This window comes from Ixodes scapularis, unplaced genomic scaffold (genome assembly GCF_016920785.2).
Source record: "Ixodes scapularis isolate PalLabHiFi unplaced genomic scaffold, ASM1692078v2 PGA_scaffold1__304_contigs__length_218370807, whole genome shotgun sequence".
Lineage (NCBI taxonomy): Eukaryota > Metazoa > Arthropoda > Arachnida > Ixodida > Ixodidae > Ixodes > Ixodes scapularis.
In genome coordinates this window covers 149,442,138-149,470,119 of record NW_024609846.1, presented here as the reverse complement: position 1 = coordinate 149,470,119, position 27,982 = coordinate 149,442,138, and positions in this window count along the sequence as shown.

Genomic DNA, 27,982 nt, shown 5'->3' with positions numbered 1-27,982 from the left:
TCACTTTACGATGGGGCCGCAGCGAAGGCCAAGGGACTTTGAACCAATGCCGTGTGACGCAGTGGCGTGGTCAGTATTTTTTGGACATTTTACAAGCCCCTCCCCTGGCTACGGCTCTGGTGTGACGGTCTGAGTGTCAGGTGATATCCCGGATCGGCGAAGCGACGCCGGGAAGGTGGTATGGCGAATTCACGTGATGTGCCTACAACCCTCGAATGGCATAGCCTCCATTGCGGTTCACTGTAATTGGAGATGGAGTATAGGAATGTTCGCACCGACAAGGTAAACGTTCAAACGCGAAAAAAAATGGGTCGACGCATTTCAGTCGAATTCACAGCCATGACTATGCAGATTTCAGAATTGCTTTCGCAACATTTAGTCTTATTAATATGAACACCTCTGTTCCCCCAAACAGCTGGTACATATTGTGAGTTGTTCATAATACCGAGATGAGAATAACTAAAACGTTTTGTCCATATGTCCAACGGATATGATGATAAAGTGTTCCTTTTTTTTAGAAAACTGAAAAAAAAACGGCACAAGTGTAGACTTGAGCGATTTTAATACTTATTCAATCAAGTGTGTCCTCAATTTTGTGACACCCGTATTAGCGCACATATTTATTCTATCATGTTCTTCCTTTGTTTGGCTTTTCCCCGAGGCAACCGTGTGCTAAATTTGTCACTTTATTTATTTTATTTATTTATTTTATTTTATATGCCCAAAAACAACCATACAGGTATCCACTTTGGCGCACAAATATATAAATATGAACAGAAAAAGAAAAACACACTTGCAGGTTTCAATCACAAAGCAACAAACACACAAAAGTTAAAGTTTATTTATTCATTTATATATTTATTTATTCGGTTACCTACAGCGCCCTTGCTAGGGCATTGTTGTAGGGGGAAGACAGTACAAAGATATACACAATTGCATAGTACATAATAAACAGCAGGCTGTGTGACGCGGGAACATTGACAATGACAGCAATAGCAAAATATGTAGATGATAACACCACAGCAACTTTACCACGGAAACACCAAGGAAAATATGATAAGATATTGACAGCAAAACAGAGATAACTAATTTAACAGAAAATTTTGTAGCGTTGAAAAAAATAAGAAATGTGGAGCAGAGACAATTTCAGCTGGTAAGTTGTTCCAATCATGTACTGTACGGGAAAGAAACTATGCTTTAATATGTTTATTCTGCACATGTATTCGTGGACTTTGATAGGGTGATCTGTACGGGGAGACACATAAGTTGGTTCTTTTATGTATTGTTCTTTATTAATGCCATTTCTGTTATTAAATGTGTCATAAAATTAGGACAGTCTAAGATATTTTCGGCGGTCAGCAAGCGAAGGCCACCCTAATTTGGTACATATAGCATATGAGCTTTAAGAGAAATCATAATCGCCAGTCACAAACCCCGCTGCACGTTCTTGTATGCGTTCGAGCTCATCTATACTTGTCTTAGTGTAAAGATACCACGCGGCGCAAGCATATTCTAAAATCGGACGCACGTTCGCCATATATAAAGTTCGGCAACAAGCACTTTCACTTGGTTCCTGAAAACCTTAACTTGACTGTATATATACCAAGTTCGGCATTTTTGATATTGATAAACAGAAACTATATCCGTGAAAGAGAAGATGGTTTATCGGTGGCTTGAATGCTGAAAGTACTGCGGGTCCTAGTGGATCAAGAAGGGGCATGAATATTAACATTATTCAGAGGTGTTGCTCAAAACCTTTGTTCAGAGGTGTTGGCCAAAACACGTCAAAATTATTTATATATTTTATGATATTCATATTTTCTAATGCTCTTGCCCAAAATAGTTAACCCGATACTTTAATTTTACCTTGAAAGATATTCTGTAATCTCTGATAGTTTGCACGGCTCGTGAAAATATTGTTAAGCCAATCGAAACTATTCGTGCTGAGCAGCTGGTATACCCGAAATCAGGAACTTATCCTGAGTTAATATATCGATTTTGTTAAAACGTTCGACCTAATTAGTCAGAAAATGCTGTATGAAACGTAAGAGCGCTATTGTATTCATAAAACCGCTATAATCTGTTTCAGTTTTACATGTACTGTACAGAGTTTATTAGCATTAATTATTAACAATAATAACACCAAAAGATGCGCATAAAATGCAACCCTTCTGATACTGGTGATACAACTGTGTTTATTAAAGGCTGCGCTGTCCGAAATGCAGGGCGAGACAAATAAGTATCTTGAACACTGACCTCTGGTCAAAGTTAAAGGCGCTAACGATAAACGCATATAAGGCAAAGCGTGTGCTATTTAGACAACTATATGAACTAAAACTTGATTCGTTTCAAATAACGCTAGGAATTGCCTCCACATATCAGGGGGTAAAGTCGGTCATAATACTTGGCGTGTTTTTCACGTATTCATTGTCATGGAGTGTGCACATTGGCAAAATGCATACAAAATTATGCAAGTAAAATCCCTACATGTTTTCAACAAGTATGAAACTACCTTCAAGTTTTTCTTCGGCTTGATAATTTATTTACCAACTCTAAAAATTTCTATTATATCTTTCCAAGATGTATAACATTGATTTTATATTATTGTTTGATTTACACTCGTATCGTGCGTTACAATCTACTCGGATGGCAGACAACGAAACAAAACTTAACAAAACTACTACAAACGCCTTAAGGGGGCTCTTCAAATTGTTTCAAATATCCATTCCAATCGTGCACTCTACTAAGGGGGATCGGTGGACAAGTGTGCTAGAGCACACCAGCTCAGCGCACGTGGAGTGAGATTTCGCGCTGCAAATCCCAGGAATCTAAGGTTCAATACACATTTCTGCCCGTGTCCGTCTGGATAAGATCATAGGAGATGAACGCTAAAGACTAGAAGCAAGCGTTTCTATTGCACTGGCTAAATTTTTCATCTACAGCTGACACAAAAAAGACGCCCATTAACGCTGACTAACTTCCGTCTGTATAAATATACATACAACACCATTACTATTACTATTGCACACTTCTAAGGAATAGAGGAAATAAAACACAATGTCATTCGATATACTGACCAGTTGTATAACTTCCAGTTTTTGGCGGCGTGTAATATGGCATTAAGGAATAACAATATTAGTATTCCTTCTTTACTTGGCATGCATGTTAAAATTATATCAAAATATGTCACACGTCATGACGACTTGTGGAGAGTATTGATACTATGTACCAATTGTGATTTTTCTTAATTGCAGACGATTTTCTATCGCGAAATAATGTATATGTCGTGAATATATTAAGAAAATCAAATAGAATGTTAAACAACTGTGTATTGCAAACACCCCAATACGTCTCGAGTTGCCTGCTATAAGCAGCAGGGTTGTGTATAAATTTTAAATAGTTTTTTTTTTCAAGCTGGAAGTGTTTATTAGTGCAATGGTATCATTAGCGCTTGTGTCCCTGGTTTAGTTTCCGCAAGTGTCTGTTAGCGCAATAATGTGAGCAGTTGTGTACGTGTCTAAGTTTTCATCTTAGATGTTGTTTTTTTTTGCTTGCTTTTTTGCTTTCTTATGTTGTCGTTTTTATATATTGTGTGTCAGGGTTATTTCTTCAAGCTCGAACAGCCGCTTTTTGTCCCGGCTTCCTCATTTTGCACAAATTAATGATGGGAATAAAAAGCCCCTTAAAATCTATGTATTTATTTGTACCCCGAAATAATTTTCTTTGTAGTAGGATGCCCCTATAAACGGGGTTCTTGTTAACTAGACACGACTGTACACCCTTTCAATATTTACAAAGCCTGGGGATAATCTGCACGGCCCTGCACCAAATTTAAGTTTTTTTTTTTTTAATTTAGAAAAGGCACACGTCATATACTTGAAGGTAAAAAATAACACTGGTCTAAATCCTGTTTTCATTTTTTATGGTTGTCAGTTTCTGTGAAAACACGTGATGTATTGTGGTTTGCCCCGTTGGTGGACGGCAAACCTCAATTTCTTCTCTGAATACTTGCCAACGAAGGATTCCTTTAGCATCACTATGGTGCCTAGAAGCAGTATACAGGGGCGCGTAACGGAATTATGACCATTGCGCACGCCAACCATCAAAAAGTGGCCAAGTACGCAACTGCAATGGCAAGTAGGGTTTGAAATACTACTTTTTTTAACAACAAACCACCAATTAGAAAGGGTGATGCTTATTTGCAAATTCAATCGACGGGCATTTTCTCAAGAACATACCTCAAACGCCAAGTTATGTCTAAAATGTTCACTTGGGTACGCGCTATTTTAGGCCAGATTTGGTCTGAGTATGTAGGTGCGTATAAATAAGAGTAAAATTTGTAAATCACTCTTTTCTGCATAATTATATGTCTGCATCAAGGTGCTGAGTGTAAACAAATGTTGGTCAGGAAAACAAGCATTATGATTGCCACTCAGCGTTCCTATCCAAGGTAAACTGGAAGGGCGTGTCCTAAAACTTTCCGGATATTTCGAATATATTATTGCGTTTAGCTCAGTTGCGTCGTGATCATATGTATCTTGTAAAACGTATTTTGTAAACTAGATTTCAGAATATATATAGCGAGGAGGTGCCCATCCTATAATTTTCTGCGCTATAATTGATTCCTTAGTTCTAGAGCACAACTAGGATTCAACTTCTAATACTGCAACGGAAAGTTGTAGCAATCAGGGGTATATTAGGCGACCTACCAGGCTGATAACCTTCCATGCAGATACAATACACGCGACTGAGGTAAACAGGTAAATGTTAAGTCGCATAAACGCGACATTTTGTATGTTAATCTAGCCTTTCTTTCATTGTTTCGTTGAAATTAAATAACATACATTCCAATTTTTGGTACATGAAAATAAAAGTGCATTGTACGAATGATAAAACGCTACACAGTTTCTATTTTCACGGTTGAAATAGTGCCGGGTGCCAAAGCAACGCGGAAGATATGCTCTCAATATAGCGGTTCAAACCGGTTCGAACCGGTTCGAACCGACATTTTCGCTCTTCGGAACTAAACCAGGACTGAACCGAAAGCCATGAACCCGAACCGAACCCATAAACATTTCTGTTCGACACTCCGATTATAAGTGGTCCCGAAGTGGCAACAAATGACGTCATAGAAACACGAGTGTCATGCTGTCGAATGTCGCGAAGGTAATCGGTCGTAGAAATGCTGGCGAAAATCACGAGTGAACGCGAGTGTCGCTGTCCTCGCGGCGTCCCAACTTCTTGCTGCCGAAGCTACCGTGAAATGCCAAACTGGAGAGCGACTCGCTGCAGATCAGGCGTCTGCCACATGCACCGCAGCTGTTGGGGCGCGCCGGCAGGATCGTGAACGGCGATAGCATGAGTAAATGACAAATAATTATAACCACTCAAATTATCATTGAATTAACTCGTAGAAATGTGTCTTTTGCTCAGGCGATCGTGATTCGACGGCGTCGAGTTTTTGCTTTTAACCTTGTCAGTACTTCCTCAGGTGGATTAGACAGGCAGGGGATTACGCTAGAACTGATATTGACGCCTTTCATAGATATTTTGTTGCAGCACCCGCTTACGCAAGTCTGCGACGTTTTGATGGGAAAACATGTTTCTACTAGCTTCTATCAATACATTTAGGCAGCGGATCGCTTGGCATCTTGGCCCACACCACTAGACTGGGATTGCACCTGACGTAACGCCATGCCGAATAACGTAAGAGAAATTAGTTGGTGTGTGCGTAAATGTACAAAGATCTAAGAAGATCAGTTATATTACGTTGACATGATTTATAAATTTATTAAAAGGCGCAGCTCGGGTTGCTCATCTTGCACATTACAATTACCATCGAGATGCGTTAAACGAAACAAATTCCGATCTTTAGCCACGAATCAGTACTGTTTTTGACAAGTGTTTGGTTCATAATATGTATAAACTACTATTATTTGTTTATGTCTCCTAAACATTGGACTCTAATTTCGGCAAAACCTTACAAGTTAAAGACGAGACTCTCTTGCTTTCTCGTTATTTTTTTTTAACTTTCATAATCGTCGTGTTTCGAGCGACATGCGCGGGGGTCCAGGCAAGTTTTGTTTCTTGAGTTTTCAGAAATTGGCAAAAACAGAACAAAAAACGTCACTTAAATGGCACAGTATTTGATGTGTTAACCTCTTTTTTGTTTATTTCTGCATGACGCAGTTATAACATATTATTGAAATGTTTCTATCCTACATTACGCACGAATCAGTCTTTTTAATTAAACTAAGTTAAATATTTAAAGTGAGAATAATTTTAAGATAAGTTTATTAAGTTGAGTTCTACTTAGAACATTTTAGTTAGAAGGTTATATTTCTGCAAATGAGCAAAAATAAACAGCGTTTAATTTGTGCGCGGCTTTGTTTTCCGTTTTTGCTGCTATGTTTTACAGGGAAGCCATATCTTGCTGTTTGTTGGCATGAAAAATAAACATTACCAAAATAATTCCACTGTACCACTTTGTAATCTGCCTTTCTCCTCTAACAGATAACACCATAACTACGAATAATTAACAGCATGCTGCGACAAATTTGCTGTTTTAAATTATTATGGAAATATTTGAATTGTCACATGATTAAAAAATATAATCTTAGGAAATACTTGTCGAAAATTTTGGGTTCTAGTTGACAGAGATGGCCGTTTTTGCAGTCCAAATTCAGCATCCATCAATTCGTTTACCTAAAGTTCAACGAAAAAAGAGTAAACCAATTCTTTAAATGTACTCAATCCCTAAATTAAATTGGTTAACCTACTAATTCAAGATCAATCTTAACTTGGTGTCAGTGACACCCTAATACCTAGAAAAATTGTAAGTATTTTGCCTTTTTTGTTTTGTTAAGGCTTATGTCCATAATGCACAAATGCTTAAAAACTTGCAGCTAATGTATAAAGGTTCATTATAATATTTCTATAATTTGGTATGCAGCAGATAATAGGTATTTCATAATAAACAAAAAGGCAACTAGAAAAGGTAGAATCCTTTTCTAAATGGATTGGGTTTGTTATAGCCAGATTTGTACGCTAAATGTCCCGTCAGAACATGACTTTTACCCGAAAAATGCATTAGCCGGATGAACAGCGGTGCTTTGCATACCTTTCCGAAAAGCTCACATTACCATTTTGCGGTAAGATATCCCCGTATCAATTAAAGAGGAAACGCAATATGCCATCAAAGCAAAACAAAACAGAGCAATAAAAGGCGGAAAGAGCTATTGTGTTCTCGTGTTCTTTAATAGTGTAATACTGTCTCTGGGCGAGATATCAATGCTCTTACTTTGATGTCGGCTGATAGCAGCCGCCATCAACTAACTGACCTTCGAAAAGATTATTTCAAAACCGAAGTTAAGTGTAATGACGACACCATCGGAGAAAATGTAAGATCTGAAATTTTACTGCAAATAAGTGTCCAAACTTACGCACATAAACAGAAATAAATTTAAGCCTACGGACTTTTCAACAAATTAATATTTCCGACGTGGAGAGAAATGCACTTGAAAGTCCTAAAACCAGAGTTTTACTGCGGTTCATAGCCGAATAATTGACAAAAAGTCTCGAGGTACACCTAAGCACTTATTACGACTTGTGAATGAGAAAACATGAATGTCCTTCTTTTGAGCGTCCTCGTGAAGCTGCAGCGCCTCGCTCACATCGGCACGGAATCGGCTGCAGGAATCGGCTGGCCCGCTCGGGCGGCCGTGCAGCCGCCCGAGCGCGCCAGCCTATTTATTCTTTTTGCCGGCGCACGTTCACACAGCGCCGTATGGAGTGGCGCCGATTGAAACTGACAGACAGCGGCCTCCTTCGGCTTTATTTACTTGCCGTTTTCCGTGACTTTTTTTGCGGGGCTTCAAAGCTGGGATGCCTCAGATCGCGGCTTCACCAATTTATATGCCGTTTGGTACGGCTGATAACGTCGGCTCACACCTGGGGCAGTTTATGCTTCCGCATTAAAAGAAAAAATTCTAAGAAGAAATAACCTCCTATGTACTAGACAAACTATTTAAAAAAATCGTTACGATTCATTCTACAACAAACTGTTGCGGTTATATCCACGTCCTGAACTTATTTCATAACTGCTAGATGCATTAAACTGAGGCACCACTACAGGCACGTAGCCAGGATTTTGTTTCGGGGGGGGGGGGGGGGGGGGGGGTGCCCGCCCATGGCAAAATGCTGCATGAGGGGGAGAGGGGAGAGGAGGTCCCAGTAAAATGAAAAATTTCGAGGGGGGGGGGGGGGGGGGCCGGGCCCTATGCCCCCCCCCCCCCCCCCGCCCCGCCTACGTGCCTGCACCACTTGACTAAGCGTTCTATCGACCCTGTCAGAAATTCGGTTTCATTCAATGGCTCAAATATCAGTGCTGACCTTTGTATGCTAAGGGCGGGTAAAATCTAGTATCTATTCATCAACTGCAGACGCACGAAAGTTACGCTGTTTTTCACTGTACCGCCCTTTCTTTTTCCATTTTTTTTTCATTTTTTTTCATTTTTAATGGTGTTAAGAAACTATAACTCTGTACGAGGCGCTTACTTGAATAAACCTTTTGAAAATATTCACTACATTTTATTCATCATGAGCTGTTTAGGGCATGCCGAAGTCGAACGTTTCAAGGATTTCCATGACACCCTTAGTGCGTAGGGCACGGAAGCTTATTAAGTCCCGTCACTTTGACATCAACAACTGCAGTAGATTAAAGTATGGATTGTACTTGCTCCGCATCGGTCCCTGTCTTCATATTCTTCCTTCGTCAGCTATCCAAAGGCAGCCACTAGCATGCACAGAAAATCTACACTCTTGTGATGATAGTTACTAAGGAAGCCAGGCTGAATTTCGGAAAGAATCCAATATATAATAATTCGTGTTTTATTTTGATTTTTTTTTGACGACGACATGAACGAACCACATGTGAGCGGTTTTTCTAATCTTTCATGAAAAAAAAATGTGCGAACCCTTATTTAAACAAAATCAAAAGTGTTGCTATTGTCTCTTGCGTTTTAAAAAGAATACTAAAAACCCATGAACTGTGAGCCACATATGTTCCAATCATGTTGTTCTACCTATTTTTTTAAAGTTTAATATTTCTCTCGTTTCGACTCTTCTTAGCCCGGATTGACATACTGTCATAAGAGAAGTTCTGGTTTTAGACTTTGTCACAGTTTCAAATGACACGAAATTCGTGCTCTTGCAACGAACAGTCTTAGCCCCTTTTTCGGTATTTTTAAATTCAGTTTTGTACAAGGCATCCGGGACTGTCTTAAGAAAGATCGATGAAACACCTGAATGATTTCGCATATATATTGTCGCTACAAGCCTGACATGGGACGAGTCTTCGAATAAGTTATCGACTAAACGCAGCTGAAAAAAGGGCCCTACAAAGGAGTTGATGACCATAAACTAAAATTTATAAGACTGCTAAGAACTTCGTTTGAATGTAAAGCATTGAACCAATCGTGGGTAAATCTACGAAGCATTTGTCCCTCAAATAAAGGAATTCAATAAGAAACTCTAATGAGACAGCCGACAATTTTTGGTGGTGTTAATTGTAGTTACTAACAGCCCTACAAACAAAAGACGAAGCAAGTCCATAGGATGTAATTATTACTACGCAGCCTATGAAACTCTTGCATTAGCCAGTAAGAGACCCAAACAGCCAATCACAATCAAGAAGCGCCATCACAATGAGCCACGCGGTGTGTTTTTTGTACTGTTAGTACTGCTGGTTCATCACTAGTAAGCGGAAACAAGGTCGCTCTGATCTGTCGCGCGTAAATACACCCGTTAACCATGGTTTATTTCCACGGAAAACTACATAGTGATAGAAATTATTCTACCAGAATTCATTATTCATTAAAATGTTCTGTCGAATTTCACAAATGACAGGGGATGACGAAAACAAATCTGGAAAAACTGAAGGTTTAGCCGCCGAAGTCGTGGCAAAGCCAAAGTACAGCTCAATGAAAGTACGAAAGTACAGTATAAAATACGATAAAACTAAAGAATATTTACACTTTCTTCAAATCATCAGGAGCTTTGTAGGTAATCTTGAATTTTACATATTGTCACGGGTGGTGACTAAAAAGCAATAAATAAACAGGAAGAAATAAACGTTTAATGTGGCGAACTTGTGCCAAAAATAAAAGAGTACAAAAGATAATAATAGAGCGTCGCGGGCGTCGAAGTCGGCGTGGCAGCAGAGTCGAACGCTGGGGCGAGACTGACTCCGGCTTGCCCGCGGAGCCGCTTTTGTACACACGTTGGCTTCTGGAGCTTTCGACGTAGAAGGTTCGACGCGTAGAACATTCTGACCTCGAATCAGCTAGACGGTTCTCGATTTCACCAGAACATCACATTACAGTGTTAACAAAAATGCATAGCCGCGGCCAGGAATCGAACCCTGGCCCTTCACGTGGGAGGCAAGCGCGATAACCGTTAGGCTACGGCCGCGCTGCCTACTTGGCGTGCGGCATTACTCCCCCCTTAAAAAGTGCATCGCCCCGATGCATCCCAAAACAAAACAAAGCACATAAAAAGAACGGCAAACTAAAGAGTCACTTGAAACACATAAGATCCACAGTCCTATCGAGCGTAGTACGGCTTCAGGCGCACGACGTGGACGACTTCAGGTTGTGGTGGACGGCGTGATGATGTTCTTGTTCCGTCGGGCATCACCTTGTAGTTCAGCTCGCCGAGGCGACGAAGTACCTTGTATGGTCCAAAGTACCGTTTCAGCAGTTTCTCACTGAGGCCGCGGCGACGGATGGGCGTCCACACCCACACCCTGTCTCCGGGCTGGAAGTGAACGTCCCTGCGACGAAGGTTGTAGCGGCCAGCGTCGACGCGTTGCTGGTCTTGAATCATGAGTCGGGCGAGCTGGCGGACTTCTTCGGCGCGTTGAGCAACCACCTGGGCGTCGTCGCTCTGATTGTCAGATGGCTCATGGGGCAGCATTGCGTCCAGCATGGTCGTTACCTTCCGACCATGTACCAGCTGGAAAGGGGTGAATCCAGTGGTCTCCTGAACCGCCGTATTGTAGGCAAACGTGACGTAGGGCAACACCTCGTCCCATGTCTTGTGCTCTACGTCGACGTACATAGAGATCATATCGGCGATTGTCTTGTTGAGTCGCTCGGTCAGTCCGTTGGTCTGCGGGTGGTATGCACTGGTTCGACGATGGCCGGTGCCACTGAGACGAAGGATCTCTTGCGTCAGCTGGGCCATGAACGAAGATCCGCGATCTGTAATCAGAACTTCGGGAGCGCCGTGCCGGAGGACGATGGACTCGATGAAAAACTTGGCGACTTCCACAGCAGTCCCTGAAGGAAGAGCTTTCGTTTCAGCGTACCGCGTGAGATAATCTGTGGCGACGATGATCCAGCGGTTCCCCGACGTCGAAGGCGGAAAAGGACCAAGTATATCCATTCCGGTCTGTTGGAAGGGTGTAGTTGGAGGAGAAATGGGCTGCAGAAGTCCGGCCGGCCTCGTCGGCGGTTTCTTGCGTCGCTGGCACTCGTGGCATGATCGTGTGTATAGGTGGACGGTCTTGGGGAGCTTCGGCCAGTAATACTTTTCACGAATACGGGCCAGTGTCCGGCTGTAACCAAGGTGTCCGGATGTCGGGTCGTCGTGGCAGGCTTGGAAGATCTGTTCTCGAAGGTCACTAGGGATTACCAGCAACCACGATGTGTTGTTGTCGCCGAAGTTCTCTCTGTAGAGTACACCTTGTCGGATGGCGAAGGTCGGCAGTACTCGTGAGAAGACACGTGGCACGGTACTCCTGCCCCCTTCCAGGTGCTCGATTAATGCGCGCAGCTCAGGATCGTCCCGTTGACGTCGTGCCATATCGTCGGTGTTCACTGCTCCTAGGAAGCACTCGTCGCTGCAGCCGGAAGGGGTTTCGACGGGGGCTCTGGACAGGCAGTCGGCGTCGCTGTGCTTGCGGCCTGACTTATAGACCACTGTCATGTTGAACTCTTGTAGTCGAAGACTCCATCGAGCGAGGCGTCCTGACGGGTCCTTCAGGTTGGCAAGCCAGCAGAGCGAGTGGTGGTCCGTGACTACACGGAACGGGCTCCCGTACAAGTACAGACGAAACTTCGTTATTGCCCAGACGACCGCAAGGCATTCTTTCTCAGTCGTGGAGTAATTTTTCTCCGCCTTGGACAATCTCCGACTTGCGTAGGCGATGACTCGCTCGATGCCTTCTTGCACTTGGACTAGTACTGCGCCCACTCCCGCGTTACTTGCGTCCGTGTGAATTTCTGTTTCCGCATCCTGGTCGAAATGTCCAAGCACAGGAGGAGTCTGGAGTCGTTGTTTCAGTTCGTCGAATGCCTGCTGTTGCTCCTCGGCCATTCGAACTTCTCGGCGTCCTTCGTGAGATTCGTAAGTGGTGCGGAAATCCTTGCGAAATCCCGAACGAAGCGTCGATAATAGGCACAAAGTCCAAGGAATCTTCGCACGGCCTTCTTATCTGTCGGCGCTGGAAATGCCGCGACGGCGCGAGTCTTCTCGGGGTCTGGGCGGACGCCTTCGTTACTAACCACGTGGCCAAGGAACTTCAGTTCGTCATAGGCGAACCGGCACTTTGACGGCTTGAGTGTGAGTCCGGCGGTCTGAATGGCTTGAAGGGCAGCTCGGAGTCGTCTCAAGTGCTCGTCGGAGTCAGCTGAAAATACCACGACGTCGTCAAGGTAGACGAGACAACTCTGCCACTTCAGCCCTGCCAGTACGGTGTCCATGACACGCTGGAAAGTTGCTGGCGCCGTGCATAGTCCGAAGGGCATCACCTTGAACTCGTACAGTCCATCCGGCGTGACGAAGGCTGTCTTCTCTCGGTCCCGTTCGTCGACCTCGATTTGTCAGTAGCCGCTTTTCTCTTCAGGTCCATCGATGAAAAGTATCGAGAGTGGCGCAGCCGGTCTAGAGTGTCGTCGATGCGGGGGAGTGGGTAGACGTCTTTCTTCGTAACCGTGTTGAGCTGCCGGTAGTCCACGCAGAACCGAAGAGTTCCGTCCTTCTTCTTAACCAGCACGACTGGAGAGGCACATGGACTGCTTGAAGGTTGTATTATGTCGTCATTCAGCATCTCTTGAACTTGCTGATGGATCACCTCTCTTTCCTTAGCGGAGACTCTGTACGGCGATCGATGTACAGGGCGCGCGTCGTCCTCGGTAACGATGCGGTGCTTGGCAATCGCGGTCTGGCGCACCTTCGACGACGTCGAAAAGCAGTCGCGGTATTCGGCGAGGAGGTTAATCAGCTGACGCCGTTTGGGGTCCGGAAGCTTAGGGTCAATGTCGAGCTGCGCTGGCGACGTACTGTCTTGCTGGGGCGGCGAGGATTCGTCAGTAACGCGGCGATTTCGGCGGGGTTTCGGAGTTTCTCGACGTGGCCCACGGCTGCACCTTTCGTGAGGTGTTGCGTTTCGTTTCGGAAGTTCGTCACGAGGGCCACAGTCCGCCCACCCTGAAGTTCAGCTACTCCCCTTGCGACGCCTATGCCTCTTCCCAGGAGCAATTGGAGGCTTCCCTCGAGAAGAACTTCGCCACAGGAAGCTTCATCGATCCCGACAAGTACGAAAACACTCGACCGCGGTGGTAGGTTTACGTGGTTTGCGAGGACTCGGACCGTGGGTGACGTCGCTTGGGGTTCCTCCGCTGGTGGAGCTGGTTTTCGTAGCGTCAGCCGGTTTGTTCCGAGGTCGATGACGGCGCCATACTCGCAGAGAAAGTCCATTCCGAGGATAACGTCCCTCGAACAGTCTTGCAGAACGACGAACTTGACAGGGCACGTTTCACCGTGGATCTCGACGCGAGCAGTGCATCTCCCGACTGGTGTGATGAGATGTCCTCCGGCGGTTCGTATTTGGGGTCCTTCCCATGGCGTCATGACTTTTCGAAGGCGGCGGGAGAGCCTCCCACTCAAGACTGAGTAGTCTGCTCCGGTGTCCACGAGTGCCGATGCGTCGTGGCCGTCGATGACGACGTTTAGGTTGTTGGACACCGTTGCAGGGGCGTCGTAGCGATGCGTGGCGTCGGGAGAGTGGGAGCGCTCCGGCGTTCTTGGAGGCTCTTTACGTCGGTTGTCTTCGGCAACTCCACCTCCAGGGGTTGCCGCGCCTAGTTTCCCCGGTGAGGAGCGAGGGGTGACAGGCTTTCACGTCGGGGTCGGTACATCGGCGAAGCTGGACGTCGGGGCGATGGCGACCGAAACTCTCGGCGGGACGCAGGCTCGGGGGACTGGGGTCGTCGCAGGTACTCGTCGATCTCCCGAGGGCGTTGACCATTCCGGGGGCGCGGGTCGTTTGGGTGGAATCCGCGCAGCCCGAGTCGTCGGTATGGGCATCGGCGGTACACATGGTCGGCTTCCCCGCAGTGGTAGCAGAGCGGGCGTCGGTCGGCCGTTCGCCACACATCGGTCTTCCGGGGTACACGAGGCTCCTGGCTGGCGTACTGGGGCTGGTCGTCGCGGCGTCGGTCGTGCTGCGCCGCAGGAGACTGGCGTCGGGGCGGCGCGACATAGGCGCGAGGAGGAGGCGGTGGCCGTCGGGCCACTGCGGCGTAGCCTCTTGTACACGTTACTAAAAAAAAGTAATCGACTACAATTACTATTACCCTCGGCTAAAAAGTATTCGATTAGATTACTTGATTACTCGACGGCAAAAGTAATTGGCCATTACTTAAAGAAGTAATCGTTACTTTCCCGATTACTTCATTTTGTGAAGACACATCTTTAGCGCTCATAACAATGAACTACTTCCAACTTATATTTCATATTTGCACAAGTATTGAGAAGAAAAACTGGCTCCCTCTTCGTGGTCGTTGCACCTTCACAATGCGGACACAAGCATAGAATTCGTTTGAAGACGTTTAATGATTTGGGCGCTCGCCAGTGTGTGCGTGTGGGGGGGGGGGGGAGGGGGGGGGGGAGGGGGGGGGAGGGGGGGCGGCGGAGGGGGTTCTAGATCTTGTTAAGCTTGAGCAAGGGGTGTCGCTCAAAGTTTGCGTCGCTCATTTCATTATTCACATGTGGATGAGCTTGCATGTTATACAAAAGAGCAGCAGTTCCAGGATTTGAAACGGATCATGTGTAGTATCCATTATCGGAAGAGACCACCCCGACCACTTCTCAACTCCAAACATTGCTTGTCACAAAGACCACGTAGGGGAAATGGGGAAATATTTCAACTGCCTTTGTTATATTTCGCATCCGCTTTAGGCATTCTTCGGTTCTGGTTCTCCTACGGGCTGCGAGTAGGTACCCTAAGCAGGATTTTTTTATTTCTGTGTGTGTGTGCGTGAGGGGGCTAGTTTGAACGAAGGACTCACAAAGCTACATTCTGCTTCCTCAAACTTCGCCCTGAAAGGCCTTTGTCATGCAGTGTGGCTTCCCTGGGGCTCCCCACTCCCAATCCCAGCTGGAAAAAAAACAACAAAAAAACGGACATTCTACAGAAACTGTACATAGAAAGAGATTGACCTCCGCAAAAATCTTTATTTTTTTCCATTCGAAAAAAAAAAGCAAATTTTATTTTTGTCATTTCATTAAAAAAAAGGCGTGTACCGGGGGGGGGGGGGGGGGGGGTCCCGTGGACAAATTGTAACGGTTACAAGTAATTTTATTACTCCAAAAAGTAATCAAATTACTCTTGTGATTACTGCCTAATAAAAGTAATCAACTGATTACAAAATTACTCCAAAAAGTAATCGATTACAAGTAATTTGATTACTTGTAATGCGTTCGGTACAAGTCTGGGCGTAGGTCATGGTGGGCTCCTCGGGTGCAGCTACGTTGGCAGGAGCCTCCAGTTGAATTGCCCGCTGAACCTCGTCGCGGACAACTTCGGATATTGACACCGAAGCCGGCTGGTGGGTAGCAGGCAGGAGCTTCTTAATTTCCTCCCGGACGACGTCCCGGATGATCTCGCGAATGCTGGAGATGCTGGAGCCAAGGTCGCAAGCGGACGGCGGAACCGCGCTGACGCCGGGTAGCCTCTGGTAGTGGCTGGCTCGGGCTTGCAGTGCACGCTCAATGTTCGTCGCCTCGGTTACAAATTCTTGAATCGTCGTCGGTGGGTTGCGTACGAGGCCACCGAAAATGTCGTCCTTCACGCCGCGCATCAGGATACGCAGCTTATTTTCCTCGGTGGACTGAGGGTCGGCGCGGCTTCTCAGGCGGAGGACGTCTTCAACGAAGCTGGTTACCGTTTCGTTGGGCCCTTCAGTTCGTACTTGAAGGAGGTCTTCCGCTCGCTGTCGTCGTGTCTGGTTCGTGAATGTCTCCTTCAGGCCAGCGATACAGGTTTCCCACGACGTAAGCGACGCCTCGTGGTTCTCGAACCACTGCCTCGCGGTACCCTCCAAGGAGAAGTAGAGGTTTTGGAGGTGCTGCTCAGTGGTCCATCCATTATGGCGTGCTACACGTTCGTAGTGCAGGAGCCAGTCCTCTACGTCTTCGTGGGTCTCGCCATGGAAGGTCGTCGGGGTTCGCTGGGCAACAGGCAGGTAGACGACGGCGGCGGCGGTCGGGGACTGCGATTGCTGGTCGTCCATCGTCGGCCTCGTAGGCTGCCTGGTCCTGGGTGGCAGAAGTCCGTATTCCGGGTGTAGACCTTGGGTGCGGCGACTGGTCCGAGTTTCAGGTTCCGCGTTGAGTGGTCTTGTCACAGGGCTTGGAATCGGGCTTGCACTGCGGGCCGTGGGAGGGGAACGCTGTACGGGCATGCGGTACCCAGCACCTCCACCAAAATGTCACGGGTGGTGACTAAAAAAACAATAAATAAACAGGAAGAAATAAACGTTTAATGTGGCGAACTTGTGCCAAAAATAAAAGATTACAAAAGATAATAATAGAGCGTCGCGCGCGTAGAAGTCGGCGTGGCAGCAGAGTCGAACGCTGGGGCGAGACTGACTCCGGCTTGCCCGCGGAGCCGCTTTTGTACACACGTTGGCTTCTGGAGCATTCGAAGTAGAAGGTTCGACGCGTAGAACATTCTGACCTCGAATCAGCTAGACGGTTCTCGATTTCACCAGAACATCACATTACAGTGTTAACGAAAATGCATAGCCGCGGCCAGGAATCGAACCCTGGCCCTTCGCGTGGGAGGCAAGCGCGATAACCGTTAGGCTACGGCCGCGCTGCCTACTTCGCGCGCGGCAATATTCCTCACAATTAAGTTGACGAAACGTTTGATATTTACTAGTTTATCTATTTGCTTTGCTGGTATATCATACTGCCCTTTGGCACAACGTCCGTGCACTCCAGGTTAGAGAGGAAAGATGCAGAAACAGATTTTAAATGGCAAACTAATACTAGTTCATTCATCAATGTCAAAGGTTTCACCTGTACGCAATGCGTTTTTGCATGCTACATTTATATTTAACTATTACCATAGTTAGAAGTAAGTCATTTGGTGGGAAGTATTCTTGGCGGTGAACGTATAAAACTGAATAAATTATTAGTTTCGAAGGAGATCATGGGGTCGGGCAGTTTTTTCTAACGATACCATAGTGTTTCTAATAAAAGTCTAGAAACAAACTGCGGAGACGAGTAATACCAACAAGCATATACCTATGAATACAGTCAGTAGTTCAATACATGTTTATTTACCGTAAAATGTAGTCAACAACTAACAGGGATATAAATTCTGTGGTTTGCTGGTTAAATTACTAGCGTTGCCCTTTTTTTTATATCCAAGGGGAATAGAAATCGGCTCATTCAAAGGCTTTGAACTTTGCATAATCAAACATTGCACGTAGTGTTCAGGAATCTGAGATACGAAGCTGTGAATTTAAATACATCACATAAAAACAATGGTCATTGAGGTTACGCTTCAACAAGCCAAACAAAACAAAAAATAACTTCTGAATTTTTAATATATGAAAACCGTGAAACGTAGGCTGACGTTTCACGTTATTATTATTCGCACACATATCAAACTCGAGTCTAGTAAGGTCTTATATCTTACTTTAAGGCCATTGTATTCAGGCTGCACTTATAATTATGTTAATTTCATTCTTATATAGGATGTGTTTTGTAAATGGGAAAGTGCTCCTGGAGCCTTCAGCCACTGCAATTTATGAACACCGTCGCTTTCGGCGGAGCAATAATAGAACATATCGAAAGGAATTCAGTATGGCACGCGAGTGATAGTAAACGAGTAACTGTGAATCAGCAGAACTAATAAGCTGAAAAAAACAACAACCATAGATTAGAAAAACAATACACAAAGAAATACGCGACTTCCACTTACCCCTGAGCGGTTTGTACCGTTACAAATTTGGAGAAAAGTTTAAAGGAAAGGTTTTTTTAGCCATCTGAAAGCGCCATCGCCAGAATGATTTATGTGGCCAGGCATACCTCTCAAGAGAGCACACCTTTCCCGTCTATGCTTCGGTCTTGTTTTCTGACTATGATGATGCAGGCTTTCGATGACTACATGCTGACGCAATTACGAACTTATCAAATACAATAACACTCTTACTTTAAAGGGCAACTCCGCTTCATTTTTGACATTTAGAAAACTATGCAATCCTCTTCAGTATCATATTGGAAGACCACATGTAAAATATTGCGATCTAATTCCGTCTATATATTCAATAAACTGGCCAGCAAACTTTCAAATGAGCCAAGTCGCCGAAATCTACCAACTCTGGCGTGCGACGCGAGGCGCAATCAATGCCACGGAGTTGGGGCAGCCAACATTGAGCCACTACGTCAGAGGCATGACTACGTCATTCTCACGTTTTGTTTGCTTTTACTTCTGAGAGCGAAATTGAACGATGACGTCATGAGTTTCTCCTCCCGGTGTTGGCTGACCGGGCGTTCACGTGATCACCGTAACACGGATGCGCTAGTTTGCGCTGCCCTGCGCGCTTCTCGGAGCTGAGAGCTGGGAGCAGTCCGTTTTGTCTCGCCGCTGCTCTAGCTTGAGAAAGACGTTTTGTTTGATACGAGCGCCGGCCGCATCTCCGATGCCCAGCTGCGATGAATGTCGAAAGATCCATAAGCTCACGATGTTGCGTTGCATCCTGCTCGAATTACCAGTTGCCCAGCTCGGGAGGTGTCTTTCACAAGTTTCCACACGATGTTGTAGCGAACTACATTGGCGAAAATTGAGGAGTAGACGACACTTGCGCTTTGCTCTACGTTCGCCCGTCGTCGCATAAAGGAGACTGTGACGACCCCCGTAGGGAAGGCACAGACGCGCTGTGGCGGGCCCACGTTAAGGTGAGGAGAGACGAGGCAAAAACGATATTTACTGTTTAATAATAATAGGAGTCGGTGCTGGTGCCGCCCGCAGATCACCGACCGTCGCGGCGTTCTCATGGGGTGGTGTTCCGGACTGTCCGTCACTGTGCTGCTGCGCGGGCGAGTTGCCTCCGGGGCTCCAGGGTTCAGGGGCTTGGAGCGCTGACGCCAGCGGGTGGCCTTGCGATTCAGGCGATCCGGGCTTCACAGGGCTCGGAGGGTTCGGGGGTTTGGGCGCTGACGCCAGCCGGAAGCCTTTCCGTTGTGCTTCTCTGGTGCGTTGTTTCTCGCGCTCCCTTCAGCGCACTCCCTGGCTCTTTTCCCGGCGCGTCTTCCCGCTCGGACTCGCTTCCCCCGACCTGTCCCAACTTGTTCCCCATGTCCGGTTTCTCCGCTCCCCCTCTCCTCTTTCGTCTTCTCCCCTTCCCCCTCTGCCCCGGGCCGTCACTTTTTGCGCCATTCGAAGCGGCCCGCCCGCGTCACGTGTCCTGTACCTTGCCCCCAGGAACGTCACAAGACAACGTGGTTCGACGTGACGTGGCCATGACTCTGACGACACGAGACCAATGTTGGCTGACGCAGCCGAAATTTCGGTTTCGGTATCTGCTGATTTTTCAATTAAGATTACACAAATAATATTCCACATTTCGCGAATCCGAAGAAATACAGCTGTTTAGTAGTGCTTTGGAAAATGGAATCGCGCATAAGCCCAAACTTCTTGGAATTGAGCGGAGTCGCCCTTTAAGGAAGTGCTCAAATGGCTCATTGGGTTAGTTAAGGTGGATAATAACGCGACACGGAAATGAAAACGCGGAGCAAGCCATCTAAAGTCGATCAACACACACTTTGTGTTCCCACGGTTAAGGTCAACGCTCTCGCCGCCTAAATTTAGTCTTGTAATCTAACGTAATTGATTACTATTACTATTACTCTTGGTTAGAATATATTCATTGATATTACTTGAGAGACAGAGTAATTGGAATTTACTCGGAAAAGTTTCCATTACATTCCCATAACTTCAGATTTTCAAAACGGCATATCTTCCTACTGGTGTGAAAGCGGGCCTTTCATATTGTCCGTTATGGAATGCGAAGAACCGTATTACAAACCGCCAATATTTTAAATTCAGCGCTTTTGGTACTCCTTCCCCCTGTGGGAGTCTTGGTTCGAGGATTCCTTGATAGAAAATTTGTGGAAACAAAGGGCGTCGTTGGGAAGGGGAGTGGATAATATTAACAGTTACGATTAATTTTATTATTTTATGCAGTAATCTTATTGTTACTACCCGATGAATTTATCTAAATAATTATAAAATAGCTCTTAAAAGTAATCCATCACAAGTAATTTAATTACTCGTAATGAGTGCCCTACACGTCTTCCCACATCTTCGATATTCTCCTTTCGTTTAATAGAACAATGCCCAGTCAAGTCTAAAAAAAGAAAAAAAAACTAAGAAAAAAAAAGTTTTCTCTTTTGGTGCGCGTGATATTATCCCGAATAGAAATGAGAGATGCATGTAAATATGTAAACAGAGATGTAATGAGGCAAACTTGTGCATTTAATTCACACAAAAAGGGACCATACTATTACGCAAAATGTTAACTATAACACGGGAGCCGCGGCCGTTCCGTACCCCCACCACCACATATCATATGCGCCTTGAAACCCTACGCCGATCTTACATACCATGTGCGGCGGAATCGCTCTTTCCGGTTGAAAAAAACTATCTTTAACTCCCCACTCCCCTTCCCCGTTGTCTCCTAGGCGAAAAGCAGACGTCACCACAGCACTTGCCGATGTATGTTTCACGGTCTTTTTTGTTAAGCATATTTAGCACAGCAATTCTGACAAAAAACAAAAAAAAACATGAATAGGCGTTTGTCCGATTAACAAAAGTACTCAACCCGGGTATGTGTGTAATCAACGGCAACGACAAGGCTTAGCTCTATAAGTACCCTTTGTTAGTTGTTTGGCTGACTCGTTTTCGTGAGTCAAGGGAACATCCTACCGAAAGAGGCAACCACAAGAGCCTGTAAAGCAAGTTCCACAAGGTGTTGGGGTGACGTCTCCTTTGCGCCTAGCAGTCTGCAACGAGGGAGTGTGATTGTAACATGGAACACTAATTTCGCCGCACATGGTGGGCATGGTATGCACGGTCTTTCGGAGTGTGCCTATAATGGAGTGTGCCGCCTTCGCCTCCTCGCTTCTTTTGATTCGTAACGTCAAGAATCATGAAATTTAGAAGCTTTGTAGGCGGCATCTCTATAACATTTAACAACGGCAATCCTAAAACATGTTTTTTAACGCAATTGCGAACGCATTACGGCCCTTCTTTTTGAAATGCCAAAAATCGGAAGTTCGTTGTGGTGCCGTCTCCTGGATTTGTATCCTCCCACAGAAAACAGGCGACACCGCTCAAAACCGGTCCGCCGGGCGCTCGCTCCTTTCTTCCTCGCTTTGGGTCGCCATGGCAACAGCAGGGAGTTGTGAAAGAAAGTGGACTCTCAGGACACCGCAATATTTGACGTCAACGCACCGGCGCGGACAGCGCGGGAACTTCGAATTCGGCATTTGTAAATTGTTTTTTTACTTCACAAGTACTGAATTCCAAAATTTCAAATTTTGAGGGTAATGTCCCGGCATCGTTTTCAATCGTTTCGGATAATAAAAAGAAATATGATTTTCATGTGTCAGTGCCCCTTTAAGCGAAAGTTTCGCAACTCTGAGGCACTCTGCGGCTGAAAATATCGGACCCAAATTTGAGCTCTAATATCCAAGTGCCCTGCCGAATTCCGAAGCAGAGCTCGTGCCCAACCGTTCGGTGGCATGCCCAACTCAAAGATATTCCTTCCCTTATTGTCCACTGGCCGTATTGACTACCAGACAGCCGCGGCGCCTCCTCTTCACTTCCTTGTGGCCTGGCTATTCTAATATGTATTTAAACCTTCAAATTATTTTTTTTAACCGTGTAGACTATCCGCATCCTTCACTTCAGAGCACAGATGTGCTAATATCCAAAACCGTCATCAAATTGCTTTAATCTACCCAAGACTTAACCAGCATATCCAAGCTTTCAACAATTTAACCGAATATGTTACGTAGTGAACAGAAGAGCGCACAAAAAGACAAGGGCAGAGAGAAGGAACACGCACAACACACAAGTGTTGTTCCTTCTCTCTGTCCTTTTCTTTTTTTGGGCTGTTCTGTTCACTATGTCATCATACCAACTCGCCCATCTTAAAACACTGCTGCAAGTATATTACGTTTGTAGATAACCTCACTTTGGGTGGGGGGACATTGTCTTTTTCGAGTCCTGTTTGTCCTTAGACCCGAACCATGGGACGTCTCGTCTGCACTGGCGACTCTATGGGTCCGGCTGCGTCGCGTTAAATCTCCCGCAACAATGCGACGCGCTCGTGGCGCCGGTGTCTGTCTCGGCCAGATCTTGACGTCGATGCCGGAAGTGGCGTGTCAGGCAGATACCAATCAAAGTCAGGCGGGACGGAAGTGAGGCCTGGTACACCCTCTGGAACATCAAGTCCATCTCCGTACAGCAGATGCTGCGAGGAATATAGTACTACTGTTTTGGGATTAGCAGTCAATAGACCGATCTCACAGCCTGTATGATTACGCCAACGCTGCCACCATGCCCCTTGGGAACTGGAGTCTTTCTGCTCGAGCGATAGCTCCGCTGTGGGTCTGCGCGAACGAAAAACGAAGCTGCACGAGTTGTGTTATGAACTGGCGTATGCCACCTATGATTTACAGTTAATGCCGCGTCACGTATGCGTCGAACGCTGAGTGAGATGGCTTTATTATCCTGAATTTGAAATTGAAACGAAAAGTGTAAAAGCTCTAAATCTCTTACCTTATGCAGCACCGATACACTGCAACCGGGTAGTTGTCCGATATTTTAGGCCTAGTCGACATGGTGACAATACGTAGCGATCGTCATAGGGTTGGTTGCGCTTAATCTCGTCAGCCGCGTACTGATGCATAGAGACGAGAACGTCCATGATGCGCATGGAAAGCGCGCATCATGGCATCTTTATACAAATATGAAGACAATACTTGTTAATGCTATTGCGTCTACGGCTGTTAAGGTCTTTGTACACTCTACACAAAAAGGGCATCACCTTACACCCTCTTGTCCCAGATAATGCACCCCGAATCTTTCAGTTCGACGTACAGCGCACTATAGTCGAACAGGCGGCCCCACATTTTACGAGGGGCTTGATAACGGTGCGATATCACTTATTAAATAAATAAACTACGTATCATATACCATAGAAAGAAAACACTGAGGTTGTGCAGTAGGGCCAAGAAAACCCCGATTATTTTTTTTTGGTAGGCAGTAACAGAAACATTAGCTATTTTAAAAAGTTGTACCACACGGCTATCAAGCCTCTCTTGTAAGTTAATACCGTCGGATCGACGTCAGTGCGCTGTACGTCGGACTGAAGCTTTGGGGTGTCGTAAATGGGACAATGGGCGTAAGAATACAGAGTTTTCTTGAGAGTGTAGTTCCTCAAGTAACCCCCAATACTCTCTTGTTTACTCACCCGAGGCAGCAGTGGGATTATATCTTTATTATTGGTCGGGATAGTATAAAACATGTTGAATAAGCAGACTGCTTAGAAGCGGAAGCAAGATAATAAAATACTCTGCCTAAAACCGCAATCAAGTAGCCAACCATGGTTCCTGAAAACAATGAATTTAAATAACTTACGATGGACAATATCCTCCTAGCATTCTTTTTCCTGCTCGGCACTAAAGGTTCATATTTTGATATATAAACCGTTATTAGCATATGTGTGTTGTACTCAGTCATTCCTTCTTCACTTGTGTTTTGATCAAGTTCCTTATAAAAAGGTGCCGGTAATGGTTTCCAGTGCTGCAAAAGTCTGCAGCGAAAAATGGCGCTTCCAGGCGGTCGAAATGCGTACTACAAAAAGGGGGTTTAATTGTGCGACGTTAGAGTCGTCATTTATGATTGAGTCGTGAGAACCTAGAACCATTTTCTTTTCTTCTTTTTTCCTTTTGAATCGAGCGTGTTTCACTTTCATTGCAGAGCCGAAATAGTGACAATTTGAGAGCATACAAAGGTATAGTCAATATCGGGGCAAAGCACCCGTTTTTTTTTTGTTTTTTATTTTTTTTTATTTTGTGACGTTTCTTTAACAGCTGAGGCCACATTGTTTTTGGCTGCCTAGCTTGTACTCTATTCCTGAAGATAAAAAATGATTACGCGAAGCGAGTGGGGAGAGATGGCACATAATTGCGTGAGGATCTGTTTGACGCTGTTTTCCGTAGTAAACTTTGGAATTTCTTTTCTCTTTTGCTGGATATACCGAAACGGTAAGCCAAAGGAGCCACCTGCGGCTGCTTACCTTCTTTTCCACTTATACGCTAAGACGGCAGACGATATGCATGCTTTGGTTAAATGAGCTTACCATTACCGGTCAGCGAAAAATGCGAATGCACATTGTTGAAATCACAAATTTACCTCTCCTCAAAAATTAACGCCGACGTTATGCTGAGAAGCATATAGAAATATAGGAGGATTTTAGTCCAGCTTGTTTACCACAGAGATCGGTGTTTATTCATCATAGACCTGTTCGTTTAGTTAATTACATCACCGAGCTCAGTCGAGCAGGGGGTTCAGATTGAATCAAAGTGCAAAGTTGTCGTCCATATGAGGTTCGTGTGCTGCTCCACTGATTGAATTCCAGCCCGAATTCGAAGGCAAGCTACGTCAGCCGAGCATCAGAAACACAAATAAATGAATTGACGAACTGAATGTTTATTGCTTAAGCTTAGAGGTCGCTCTTCAGCGTGGCAGGCAAGCATATGAGTTATAATTAATGGGCTGTTTTCCTCTTGTGTGTAGTTCTCATATTACCGCAAAAAAAAATTACATATATTCCCTAATAACAAAAAACGTGCCGAGAAAATTCCGGGTGAATAAACTATTCATTTAAATTGCGTAGCACAAAAGGCTCTAAGCTGCTGCGAAAGGAAACAACAAAAAAGCTGTCGTAAAAAAAAAATTAAATGTAAATTCCTCGTGACCGTTATATAGGAATATAATTTTTGCTGCTACAATATCCCGCATATGAAAAATATTTTTAAAAGGTCTTCGGAGATCACTTTGCTGCTGAACCCGGGATATCGCTCTTGATCCCCTCAAGGGCTCTCGGATATGTGACGTTGGCGCGTCGACAAAAAGTCAAGCTTTGCACAAGCTTTATTAGTGTGCCTTATTTTCCTTTGTCGCCACGTCCCCAGACCTTCTTTTTTTTCGATGGCGACTGCATAATAAAGTGTACCTGCTTGCGACAAGCTGAATAGTGTCCTTCAACGCAATAAAAAAGAATTTGCTTCCCCGCCCGATGTGCTTACACATTGGCAGGCAAAATGCAGCAAAGACGTTGAGTTTCAAGTGAGGTAAACCCTTTGACTCTGATCGCCGCGCCCCTTAGTAAACAGAGTGGGACCTGTCACCTTCGGCGTCTTTAATCTTACATGAGAACAGTCGCTTTATCTAACATTTTATACCGCACTATTCTCTCGCGGCTCATCAATTTACAGTGTGTTTCTTTTCCAATTCATACAGATCGTCGAAAATATTTCGTACGTCAGTTACGCGAATTGCTTTTTCACTCTGCATTTATTGAACCCGGAAGAAATCAGCCGGGTGTAGCTATGACGGCATGTTGGCTGATATCTTTATTTTTCTTTATAATGGAAGAAAAAGAAGAAAACAGATGCTGCTATGGATCTGTACAATGGTTTTACGTGGGTCACACTGCAGTTGCACTGGTAAAGACTGTCGCTAATAGAAGGCAGTCTTTTTTTTAATTATCAAATTGAGTGGTTTTGAGAATTTAATCTAATTTATCTTGCTCTGTTGGTTCCGAAACTGAATGCAAAAGGAACAATGAAAACCCTGCCAACATCAGTTACGGATCTAGTCCATAGAGCTGACCTTTCATTACAGGCGCAATGACATAAAGTATGCAGCCTCAAATGTTTTCAAACAATTAATTCCCGGCCATTAAATTGAATTCTTACGAATTTATAACATTTACTGCAAGAGATTCTGCAAGACAAAGTAGATTCTCCGTATTCTTGTCTAAGTACCGAACGAATTGTTTTTAGTATTTTTCTTTTCACGGACGGCAATAAAGTGGAACGGTACTCTCCGTCACATGGTGATTGAGCAGCAGTCTCTTGGCATGTTTATTTAAGTCTCGCTTAAAATTTGCTTTTGTCTGGCATAGTTTTTAGTTCAATTTATTCTATTTTGATGTTTTAAACCAAATTGCCAGAATCTCCTTCTGAGATTGGCAGTTTTAAAATGTTTGTACCTTACTGTTAACGATTGCCTAAAAATAAAAAAAGCAATTATATTTCTTCCAACCACGGGCAACGAGGAGATCACACCGACTGTCAATCAAAGAATTTTCTGTTAAAAACAATGCCTCTCTTCACTCGTTGTTCCCACGCACTACCCCCGAGTGGAATTACTTGCCAGTTAACGTGGTCGAGAACGTTTCTTTATCACAGTTTCTATCACGAATTGAATAGACAATCCTGATTTGTAGCTTGCTGTGTGCTTTCTTTGTCGTTTTTTTTTTTCGTCTTGCGAGTCATTCTTAGCCGACGTGGTCGAGGGGGTTCGTTGTTACGGTTTTTCTCGCGAACCCAGTAAATTTGATTTTGTGAAAACCTTGTTGCACGTTTGCCTTGCTGTTCCTTCAGTTGTGTGACTCCGATTGTGTTCTATTTTTGAAATCAACTGCGTTTCACTTTTATCTTCGCGCGCTTGTGTTTCTTTTGGTGTTAATTGAGGCTTGTATTAAGTGCTGCAGTGCTGTGGGGCACTGCCAGCGCTGCTGATTTTATGTAACCGAGCATTGAATTTTGAATGTATGTTGTCCCACTCCTCCCAAAGCTTTTAAAAAGGCGAGCAGTGTAAATAAATAAATAAGAGTACTGGTCTCCTGATCATTTTTTCCGGAGCGTGCCGTCGAAACATCTGCTAGAGATACGTCGTTGGGGTAAAGACGAACCAACGGAACCGAATACGTCCCTCTTCTTTGCACGACAGTGGGCTGGGCCCACGGAGCTTTTTTTGCATCCACTTTTGCAGTAAACAGTCAAAAACAAGCACAAAAAGAAATTAATTATCATATGTAAGCCCGTTGCTACTTTTCTAGATGTCTAGATTAGTTTAGCTTCCAAAAATGACTAAACTTAAGACAGTATTGCAACATGACATTTGAAACTATAAATCAAGGTGGAAATTTCGCGTCATTGTTTTAGCAGTAGGAATCAAATATAACCAAACTGTAAGATGGCAGTATTGTTCCACCTGTGTAATCGTTGTATCTGGCTAAACTTAATTTGTGTGATATAAATAACTAAGGGAGTCTCCAAACACTATCCGGTCGTAGAAATATTTTTATAAAGAAACCAAGGTACCGAGCGCAAACGAACGTTTCACAACAGTGTCATTAGGTGGTGCATTAATCAGATTCACATTTTATAAGTGTAGTTTGACGCGTCTGGTTGGCGCAGCTTCTCACGGATGGCGTCACACTGCTAACGCCTTCGCTTCACAAGCAGCAGGCCAAGGTTGGATACCAAGGAGCCGGCGGGCGGTCTTTCACAAGGATTTGTCAACATCGACGACGGACACCCT